At 47.6% G+C, this 10,841-nt stretch overlaps 1 long non-coding RNA gene across 1 annotated transcript in view; it reads left to right on the top strand.

Moving 5' to 3' along the window:
• The first annotated feature begins 249 nt into the window (after window positions 1–249).
• The window catches only part of LOC143818062 (uncharacterized), an 82,378-nt gene continuing 71,786 nt past the window's right edge, over window positions 250–10,841 (top strand). Inside the window, exon 1 of the long non-coding RNA XR_013224306.1 lies at window positions 250–337. This is a non-coding gene — a long non-coding RNA (uncharacterized LOC143818062). The remainder of the gene's footprint in view (window positions 338–10,841) is intronic.

Below are 10,841 nucleotides of genomic sequence, written 5' to 3'. Positions count from 1 at the left end.
TTACTGTGCGCAAATCGTATACAACCTGTGTCACACGATGCAATCATGCCGCCACAGCGGGACACTAGACGACGAAAGAAAGTTTCAAACGATCTGCTACGACGTACGATTCTCAGCGGGGATCCGGATCGCAGTAGCGTGTCAGACACAACGATATCGTAACGATATCGCTAGAACGTCACGAATCGTGCCGTCGTAGCGATGAAAATGGCACTGTGTGACGGTACCCTTAGTCTGGCTGGGATAGGACGCGTGCGGGTTCGCGTGTGCAACAGATATTAAGTGCAACGGTATAAAGTGCATGGCAGTTATACAATGGCAGTTGGGCAGGAGACAGGTAAGGTGCATAAGTTATTCTAACAAACATGCTTCCTGGTCAGTCATACTACATTCTGCATTGATCATATCAATCTGCTTCTTATTTGTTTTTACTTCTGCTTTCTCACAACTCGCCCGCCCTTTAACACATTCTGGGCACTCTCTCTATATCCACCCCTCCCTTCTCCCCTCTCCCATGTATAACTCTGAGGCTCTACTGACATGTCTTACCCACTCCAAGCCAGCCACTACCGCCATGCAGCACTCAAAATGCTCATACAAATCATCCCACCACCTGCTCTTTCTGTTTTTTCTCCTTCTACTAGTTGCAGGTGACATTTCCCCAAACCCTGGCCCCCCCTCTACCAGCATACATTACTCTCCTCCAGCTACATATAGAAACCATGCTAATCTCATTAACATTCATTGCATGCCTTCTCCTATAGCTTTCCAATGTGCACTCTGGAATGCACGGTCTGTGTGTAACAAACTAACTTACATTCACGATCTTTTCCTCTCCAATTCCCTTAACCTCCTGGCTATTACAGAAACCTGGATCCAGCATTCAGACACCACCGCCGCTGCTGCTCTCTCGTTTGGTGGGCTGAAATTTTCACATACCCCCAGACCTGAGAACAGACAGGGTGGGGGTGTTGGTTTGCTCCTTTCATCACAATGTGCTTTCCAGGTCATCCCCCCGGTTTCCTCACTTACATTTCCTTCCTTTGAAGTCCACGCCGTCAGACTCTTTAAGCCCTTCTTGCGGGTGGCAGTTGTTTATCACCCTCCCGGCTCCTCCCGCCTGTTTCTAGACCACTTTGCCACCTGGCTTACTCACTTTCTATCCTGTGACATCCCCACCCTCATCATGGGAGACTTTAACATCCCCATCAATGATCCCTTCTCCCAATCTGCCTCTCATCTTCTCTCTCTAACTTCTTCATTCAACCTCTCACAGTTTACTAATTCTCCTACGCATGAGGATGGGAATATTCTGGACCTGGTTTTCTCCTGTTGTGATTTTGCTTTTTGCTCCCTCTAGTGGTCATTAGTGATTTGACTCTGGAGCTTCTGTCTTTTCCTATATCCTCACCTGGGCCGTTAGTTCAGGGGCGTTGCTATATAAGCTCCCTGGACCTTCAGTTCAATGCCTGGCATCGTTGAAATCAGAGCTAATCTGTTGTGCTCTTGTCCTATGATCCTGGTTCCTGTATTTCAAGCTAAGTCTGCTTCCTTGCTTTTTGCTTTTGTTTTGTTAGGTATTTTTGTCCAGCTTGTTCCAATCTGTATCCTGACCTTTGCTGGAAGCTCTAGGGGGCTGGTGTTCTCCCCCCGGACCGTTAGACGGTTCGGGGGTTCTTGAATCTCCAGCGTGGATTTTTATAGGGTTTTTGTTGACCAGATAAGTTATCTTGCTATATTCTGCTATTAGTAAGCTGGCCTCTCTTTGCTGAACCTGGTTCATTTCTGTGTTTGTCATTTCCTCTTACCTCACCGTTATTATTTGTGGGGGGCTTGTATCTTGCTTTGGGGTCCCTTTCTCTGGAGGCAAGAGAGGTCTTTGTTTTCTTCTCCTAGGGGTAGTTAGATTCTCCGGCTGGCGCGAGTCATCTAGCGATCACCGTAGGCATGATCCCCGGCTACTTCTAGTGTTGGCGTTAGGAGTAGCTATTTGGTCAACCCAGTTACCACAGCCCTATGAGCTGGATTTTTGAATCTCGCAGACTTACACGTTCCTCTGAGACCCTGTCCACTGGGGTCATAACAGTATGCCAGGCCAGTATTAAATGTTTAATGCATTGCAGAAGTGGGATTATAAGAAAGAAAATTTTGAGTTTTTTTTTCCCTCTCTCATTTTTTTTTTTTTTTTTCTTTTCCCCTTTACCTCAGAGTGGCTTAAGCTTGCTGCAGACATGAATGTCCAGACCTTGATTACAAGTGTGGACCAGCTTGCCGCTCGTGTGCAGGGTATACAAGATTATGTTACCAGAAATCCTAGGTCTGAACCCAAGATTCCGATTCCTGAACTGTTTTCAGGAGACCGATTTAAGTTTAGGAATTTCAGGAATAATTGTAAATTGTTTTTGTCCCTGAAACCTTGTTCGTCTGGAGACTCTGCTCAACAAGTAAAAATTGTTATTTCATTCTTACGGGGTGACCCTCAAGATTGGGCTTTTTCGTTGGCGCCAGGAGATCCGGCATTGGCTGATATTGATGCGTTTTTTCTGGCGCTCGGTTTACTTTATGAGGAACCCAATCTTGAGATTCAGGCAGAGAAAGCCTTGCTGGCTATGTCTCAGGGCCAGGACGAGGCTGAGGTATATTGCCAAAAATTTCGGAAATGGTCCGTGCTGACACATTGGAACGAGTGTGCACTGGCCGCTAATTTTAGAAATGGCCTTTCTGAGGCCATTAAGAATGTTATGGTGGGTTTTCCCATTCCCACAGGTCTGAATGATACCATGTCCCTGGCTATTCAAATTGACCGGCGGTTGCGGGAGCGCAAAACCGCAAATTCCCTCATGTTGTTGTCTGAACGGACACCTGATTTGATGCAATGTGATAGAATCCTGACTAGAAATGAGAGGAAAATTCATAGACGCCGGAATGGCTTGTGCTACTACTGTGGTGATTCTACACATGTTATCTCAGCATGCTCTAAACGTATATCTAAGGTTGTTAGTCCTGTCACCGTTGGTAATTTGCATCCTAAGTTTATTCTGTCTGTAACTTTGATTTGCTCACTGTCATCTTATCCTGTCATGGCGTTTGTAGATTCAGGTGCTGCCCTGAGTCTTATGGATCTCTCATTTGCTAAGCGCTGTGGTTTTATTCTTGAACCATTAGAAAATCCTATCCCTCTTAGGGGTATTGATGCTACGCCATTAGCAGAAAATAAACCGCAGTATTGGACACAGGTTACCATGTGCATGACTCCTGAACACCGCGAGGTGATACGTTTTCTCGTTCTACATAAAATGCATGATTTGGTTGTTTTGGGGCTGCCATGGTTACAGACCCATAATCCAGTCCTTGACTGGAAGGCTATGTCAGTGTCTAGTTGGGGCTGTCATGGTATTCATGAGGATTCCCTGCCTGTGTCTATTGCTTCTTCTACGCCTTCGGAAGTTCCGGAGTATTTGTCTGATTATCAGGATGTCTTTAGCGAGTCCAGGTCCAGTGCATTGCCTCCTCATAGGGAATGTGACTGTGCAATAGATTTGATTCCAGGCAGTAAATTTCCTAAGGGAAGACTGTTTAATCTGTCGATACCTGAACATACCGCGATGCGTTCATATATCAAGGAGTCTCTGGAGAAAGGACACATCCGTCCGTCTTCTTCCCCTCTTGGTGCGGGATTCTTTTTTGTGGCTAAAAAGGACAGATCTTTGAGGCCTTGTATTGACTATCGGCTTTTAAATAAGATCACTGTCAAAATTCAGTATCCTTTGCCGCTGTTGTCTGACTTGTTTGCCCGGATTAAAGGTGCCAAGTGGTTTACCAAGATAGACCTTCGTGGTGCATACAACCTTGTGCGCATTAAGCAAGGGGATGAATGGAAAACCGCATTCAATACGCCCGAAGGTCATTTTGAGTACTTGGTGATGCCTTTTGGGCTCTCTAATGCCCCTTCAGTTTTTCAGTCCTTTATGCATGACATTTTCCGGAACTATCTGGATAAATTTTTGATCGTTTATCTGGATGATATTCTGTTTTTTTCTGATAATTGGGACTCGCATGTGGAGCAGGTCAGGATGGTCTTTAAAATTTTGCGTGAAAATTCTTTGTTTGTCAAGGGCTCAAAGTGTCTTTTTGGTGTACAGAAGGTTCCCTTTTTGGGGTTCATTTTTTCCCCTTCTGCTGTGGAGATGGACCCAGTCAAGGTCCGAGCTATTCTTGATTGGACTCAGCCCTCGTCAGTTAAGAGTCTTCAGAAGTTCTTGGGTTTCGCTAACTTCTACCGTCATTTTATCGCTAACTTTTCTAGCATTGTGAAACCTTTGACGGATATGACCAAGAAGGGCTCCGATGTGGTTAATTGGGCTCCTGCTGCCGTGGAGGCTTTCCAGGAGTTGAAACGTCGGTTTACTTCGGCGCCTGTTTTGTGCCAGCCTGATGTCTCGCTTCCCTTTCAGGTTGAGGTGGATGCTTCAGAGATTGGAGCAGGGGCCGTTTTGTCGCAGAGAGGCCCTGGTTGCTCTGTTATGAGACCTTGCGCTTTTTTCTCTAGGAAGTTTTCGCTTGCGGAGCGAAATTATGATGTGGGCAATCGGGAGTTGTTGGCCATGAAATGGGCATTTGAGGAGTGGCGTCATTGGCTCGAGGGTGCTAAGCATCGTGTGGTGGTCTTGACTGATCACAAAAATCTGATGTATCTCGAGTCTGCTAAACGTCTGAATCCTAGACAGGCCCGCTGGTCATTGTTTTTCTCCCGTTTTGACTTTGTTGTCTCGTATTTACCAGGTTCAAAAAATGTGAAGGCCGATGCTCTTTCCAGGAGCTTTGTGCCTGATGCTCCTGGAGTCGCTGAACCTGTTGGTATTCTTATGGATGGTATTATCTTGTCAGCTATTTCTCCAGATCTGCGACGTGTGTTGCAGAGATTTCAGGCTGATAGGCCTGATTCTTGTCCACCTGACAGACTGTTTGTGCCTGATAAGTGGACCAGCAGAGTCATTTCCGAGGTTCATTCCTCGGTGTTGGCAGGTCACCCAGGAATTTATGGCACCAGAGATCTGGTGGCCAGATCCTTTTGGTGGCCTTCCTTGTCTAGGGATGTGCGGTCATTTGTACAGTCCTGTGGGACTTGTGCTCGAGCTAAGCCTTGCTGTTCTCGTGCCAGCGGGTTGCTCTTGCCCTTGCCTGTCCCTAAGAGACCTTGGACACATATCTCCATGGATTTCATTTCTGATCTTCCGGTGTCTCAAGGCATGTCTGTTATCTGGGTGATATGTGATCGCTTCTCCAAGATGGTCCATTTGGTTCCTTTGCCTAAGCTGCCTTCCTCTTCCGATCTGGTTCCTGTGTTTTTCCAGAACGTGGTTCGTTTGCACGGCATCCCTGAGAATATTGTGTCAGACAGAGGATCCCAGTTCGTTTCCAGATTCTGGCGATCCTTTTGTAGTAGGATGGGCATTGACTTGTCGTTTTCGTCTGCTTTCCATCCTCAGACTAATGGACAGACGGAGCGAACTAATCAGACTTTGGAGGCTTATTTGAGGTGTTTTGTCTCTGCTGATCAGGACGATTGGGTGACCTTCTTGCCATTGGCTGAGTTTGCCCTTAATAATCGGGCTAGTTCCGCCACCTTGGTTTCGCCGTTTTTCTGCAACTCTGGTTTCCACCCTCGTTTTTCTTCGGGTCATGTGGAACCTTCTGACTGCCCTGGGGTGGATTCTGTGGTGGATAGGTTGCAGCGGATCTGGAATCTTGTGGTGGACAACTTGAAGTTGTCACAGGAGAGGGCTCAGCGCTTTGCCAACCGCCGCCGCGGTGTGGGTCCCCGACTACGTGTTGGGGATTTGGTGTGGCTTTCTTCCCGCTTTGTTCCTATGAAGGTTTCCTCTCCCAAATTTAAACCTCGTTTTATTGGTCCTTACAAGATATTGGAAATCCTTAATCCTGTATCCTTTCGCCTGGATCTTCCTGTGTCGTTTGCTATCCACAACGTGTTTCATAGGTCCTTGTTGCGGCGGTACGTTGTGCCTGTGGTTCCTTCTGCTGAGCCTCCTGCTCCGGTGTTGGTTGAGGGCGAGTTGGAGTACGTGGTGGAGAAGATCTTGGATTCTCGTCTCTCCAGGCGGAGGCTTCAGTACCTGGTCAAGTGGAAGGGCTATGGTCAGGAAGATAATTCCTGGGTGGTCGCCTCTGATGTTCATGCGGCCGATTTAGTTCGTGCCTTTCACGCCGCTCGTCCTGATCGCCCTGGTGGTCGTGGTGAGGGTTCGGTGACCCCTCACTAAGGGGGGGGTACTGTTGTGATTTTGCTTTTTGCTCCCTCTAGTGGTCATTAGTGATTTGACTCTGGAGCTTCTGTCTTTTCCTATATCCTCACCTGGGCCGTTAGTTCAGGGGCGTTGCTATATAAGCTCCCTGGACCTTCAGTTCAATGCCTGGCATCGTTGAAATCAGAGCTAATCTGTTGTGCTCTTGTCCTATGATCCTGGTTCCTGTATTTCAAGCTAAGTCTGCTTCCTTGCTTTTTGCTTTTGTTTTGTTTGGTATTTTTGTCCAGCTTGTTCCAATCTGTATCCTGACCTTTGCTGGAAGCTCTAGGGGGCTGGTGTTCTCCCCCCGGACCGTTAGACGGTTCGGGGGTTCTTGAATCTCCAGCGTGGATTTTTATAGGGTTTTTGTTGACCAGATAAGTTATCTTGCTATATTCTGCTATTAGTAAGCTGGCCTCTCTTTGCTGAACCTGGTTCATTTCTGTGTTTGTCATTTCCTCTTACCTCACCGTTATTATTTGTGGGGGGCTTGTATCTTGCTTTGGGGTCCCTTTCTCTGGAGGCAAGAGAGGTCTTTGTTTTCTTCTCCTAGGGGTAGTTAGATTCTCCGGCTGGCGCGAGTCATCTAGCGATCACCGTAGGCATGATCCCCGGCTACTTCTAGTGTTGGCGTTAGGAGTAGCTATTTGGTCAACCCAGTTACCACAGCCCTATGAGCTGGATTTTTGAATCTCGCAGACTTACACGTTCCTCTGAGACCCTGTCCACTGGGGTCATAACATTCTCCCATCCCGGATCGCTGCACGACTTTACTAACTCCACTCTCCCACTCTCGGATCACAACCTTCTTTCCTTCTCCGTCAAGAATTCTGTCCTCACCCAGGACACCCCCACTTACCACACTTATCGGAATACACGTACCATTAATACCCAGCAGCTTATGGACAACTGTTGTGAATTCCGTCTGGGCTCCCTCTGGTGGCCTTTAGCGATACTGCGGGTCTGGAGATGGGCTCAGCTGCCTCATTTCCTGCTATGCTGGTTCCTATTTAACTCCACCTGCACCTTTGTTTGTTGCCTGCTGTCGTTGTATTCAGTACTGGTTCTGATCTCTCTGGACTTCCTTGTGACCTGTCTCCATCCGGAGAAGCTAAGTCTTGCTAGTTCATGTTTGCTCATTTTTCTCTTGAAAATATGTTTCATTATATGATGAGTTCAGTCCAGCTTGATTATATGTGATTTTTTGCTTGCTGGAAGTTCTGGGGTGCAGAGTGCGCCCCTCACATCGTGAGTCGGTGTGGGGGTTCTTGTATTTTCTGCGTGGATAGTTTTTGATAGTTTTTGTACTGACCGCACAGATCCCTTGCTATCTTCAGTCTATTTAGCATTAGCGGGCCTCATTTGCTTAAACCTGTTTTTCATTACTACGTTTGTATTTTCCCCTTAACTCACCGTTATTATTTGTGGGGGCTGTCTAAACTTTGGGGTCATTTCTCAGGCTTGGCTTTCTCTCTAGGGGTAGTTAGTTCCTCAGGCTGTGACGAGGCGTCTAGGTTTTTAGGTAATGCTCCACGGCTGCCTTTAGTGTGTTTTGGATAGGTTCAGTGTTGCGGTCAGTATAGTTTCCACATCCCCAGAGCTCGTCCTAATATTCTGGTTTACCTATCAGGTCAGTTTGGTGATCCTACCACCGGATCATAACAGACAACCTCCACACATCCTTAGCCCCCATCTCCTCCCTCTCCTGTCCAGACTTAGCATTGTCACACTTCAATATTACACTGAAGAATGCCCTGGATGAAGCAGCACCTTCTACACGCAGAAAGACCCGACACAGACAATGGCAGCCCTGGCACACTGTGCAAACACACTTTCTTCAGCGTTGCTCAAGATGTGCAGAGCGGCAGTGGAGAAAATCTCTCTTAGCAGAAGACTTCTTCCACTTTAAGTTCATGCTCAAAACCTATAACTCTGCCCTTTCTCTGGCCAAACAATCCTACTTCACCACCCTCATCACCTCACTATCCAACAACCCAAAACGACTTTTTGAAACCTTAAACTCCCTGCTGAAACCTAAAGTACAGGCCCCTGTTGTGAACTCTGTTTTTGGGCTCCCTCTTGTGGTCACAAGTGGTACTGTGTGAGTGTTGTCTTTGGGCTCCCTCTGGTGGCTCTTTTGTCATTCTGCAGGTCTGAGGTTGGATCAGCTGTCTCGTTATCTGTTAGCTGGTTCCTATTTAGTTCACCTGGACTCTCAGTGGTTGCCTGCTGTCGTTGTATTCAGTGCTATTCTGATTGCTCCTGTCTACATCCGTTATCAGTCACTCCAAGAGAAGCTAAGTTTTGTTTGCTTATTTTTGCTCATCTGTGTTCAAGATGTGTCCTAGTATATGATGTGTTTGGTCCAGCTTGCTAATATGTGATTTCCCTGCTTGCTGGTGCTCTGGGGTGCTGAGTTGCTCCCCCCACATCGTTAGTTGGTGTGGGGGTTCTCGCATTCTCTGCGTGGATATTTTTGCATAGGGTTTTTTACTGACCGCACAGATCCCTTGCTAATTTTCTGCTATCTAGCGTTAGCGGGCCTCATTTGCTTAACCTGTTTCATCTCTGCGTTTGTCTTTTCCTCTTAACTCACCGTTATTATTTGTGGGGGGCTTCTATATCTTTGGGGTATTTCTCTGAGGCAAGTGAGGTCTTTACTTTCTCTTTAGGGGTAGTCAGTTTCTCAGGCCGTGAAGAGACATCTAGGATTTCAGGAAACGTTCCACGGCTACCTTTAGTGTGTTTGGTTAGAATCAGGTTTGCGGTCAGTCCAGTTACCACATCCCCAGAGCTTGTCCTATAATCTCTGACTTAGCTGGTTAGATTTGTGATCCTAAGCCACTGGGATCATAACAGTACAGCAGGCCTGAAAAGTGTTTAATGCATCGCAGAAGTGGGATAAGAGAAGAGAAGATAGAGAAGTCCTGAGTACAATTTTTTTTTTTTTCCTCTCCCTTTGCTGCAGTCTGTCCAGCTTCTCTCATCCCCTTAATCTCTGGGTGGCTTTGAGTTCAGCTGCAGACATGGATATTCAGAGTCTGACTTCTAGTGTGGATCATCTTGCTGCAAGGGTGCAAAGCATTCAGGATTTTGTTGTTCACAGTCCTATGTCTGAGCCAAAAGTACCTATTCCTGAGTTGTTTTCTGGAGATAGATCTAGGTTTCTGAATTTTAAGAATAATTGTAAATTATTTATTTCTTTGAGACCTCGTTCCTCTGGTGATTCCGCTCAGCAAGTTAGAATTGTTATCTCCCTGTTACGTGGCGACCCCCAAGATTGGGCTTTCTCCCTGGCGCCGGGAGATCCTGCATTGCTGAATGTGGATGCGTTTTTTCTGGCGCTTGGATTGCTTTATAAGGAACCTAATCTTGAGAACCAGGCAGAAAAGGCCTTGCTGGCTCTCTCTCAGGGCCAGGATGAAGCTGAGGTGTATTGTCAAAAATTTCGGAAATGGTCGGTGCTTATGTAGCGCCCCCACTGCCGCAGGGCCGAGGGGTACCCGGTACCGGGCCTCCGAGTCTCTGCTCTGGGGTTGTCACAGTGGCTAGACCCGGTCCGTGACCCTGCTGAGGGGCGTACAGTAATAGATGTGGATGGTGGTAGTGGTGCGGTGTAGTGCCGGTCGCAGTTAATAACGAGGACACAAGGTTGCAGTCTCCTTACCTCTTTACTGAAGGCTTCTGGGTCCTCAGTCCGGAATACGGTTAACCGGGCTGCGCAAGTCCGGCCGGTCCGATGGCACCTCCAGAGTTCCCGTTGCAGGTGGAAATCTGTGCCTTCCTTCTAGCGCTTGTGTGTTGTGGTCCTCCCCTGCTGTGCTTACGGGATAGTCCCCACAACTGTTGTGTCTGTTCCTCGTGTTCCCTCACAACAACTCAATTCTGATGTTCTTCTTATTCTCGTCCCCCAGATCTTATGGTAGGATGCACCCGTATGATGGGAAGGCTCGGAGCTCTTCCGGGACCCTAGAGTCGCCCCTCTCCAAAGGTTGCCCCCTATGTCTGCGTAGGTGATGTAGGTCAGACAGCCAGCCTATAGCTCTCTGTCCTGCCGTTGGTTTGAAGTAATGCCTAGAGCTCTGTACTTCCTCGGCGTTCCGGCCACCGGTTATTTACGCCTCAGTAGGATGTTGCCTCGGTCTAACAGCACGACTCCTACTGGTATTTCTCCCTGTTGCGTTGATCTCGTTTCTCACTCAGCACAATAAATCTCGCTTCTTGTCCTTTCTTAGGGCACCGCCGCTATGAAGTGCAGGCGTGGTCCCGTAGCTTTCTCTCTGATTGCCAGGCCTCTGTCAGGATCCCACCCCTGACAGGGACCCTACCGAATCTTCCCCTACAAAACCCTCTGCCACAAGGTGTTGCCTGGTTCCAACCCAGTCAGCGTTCTCTCTCACTTCCTGCCTAACCCCCAGTTTTACCAGACTGAGAGGAGTGGCCTAATGAATAGTACCCTTAGCTCCCCCTGGAGGCCAGACTGTGAAATGTATTGGTGTCTGTGATACCTGGTCAGATGAACTCCTTCAGTGCCAT

This window comes from Ranitomeya variabilis, chromosome 1 (genome assembly GCF_051348905.1).
Source record: "Ranitomeya variabilis isolate aRanVar5 chromosome 1, aRanVar5.hap1, whole genome shotgun sequence".
Classification (NCBI taxonomy): domain Eukaryota; kingdom Metazoa; phylum Chordata; class Amphibia; order Anura; family Dendrobatidae; genus Ranitomeya; species Ranitomeya variabilis.
This window is presented reverse-complemented; position numbering and strand designations above follow the sequence as displayed.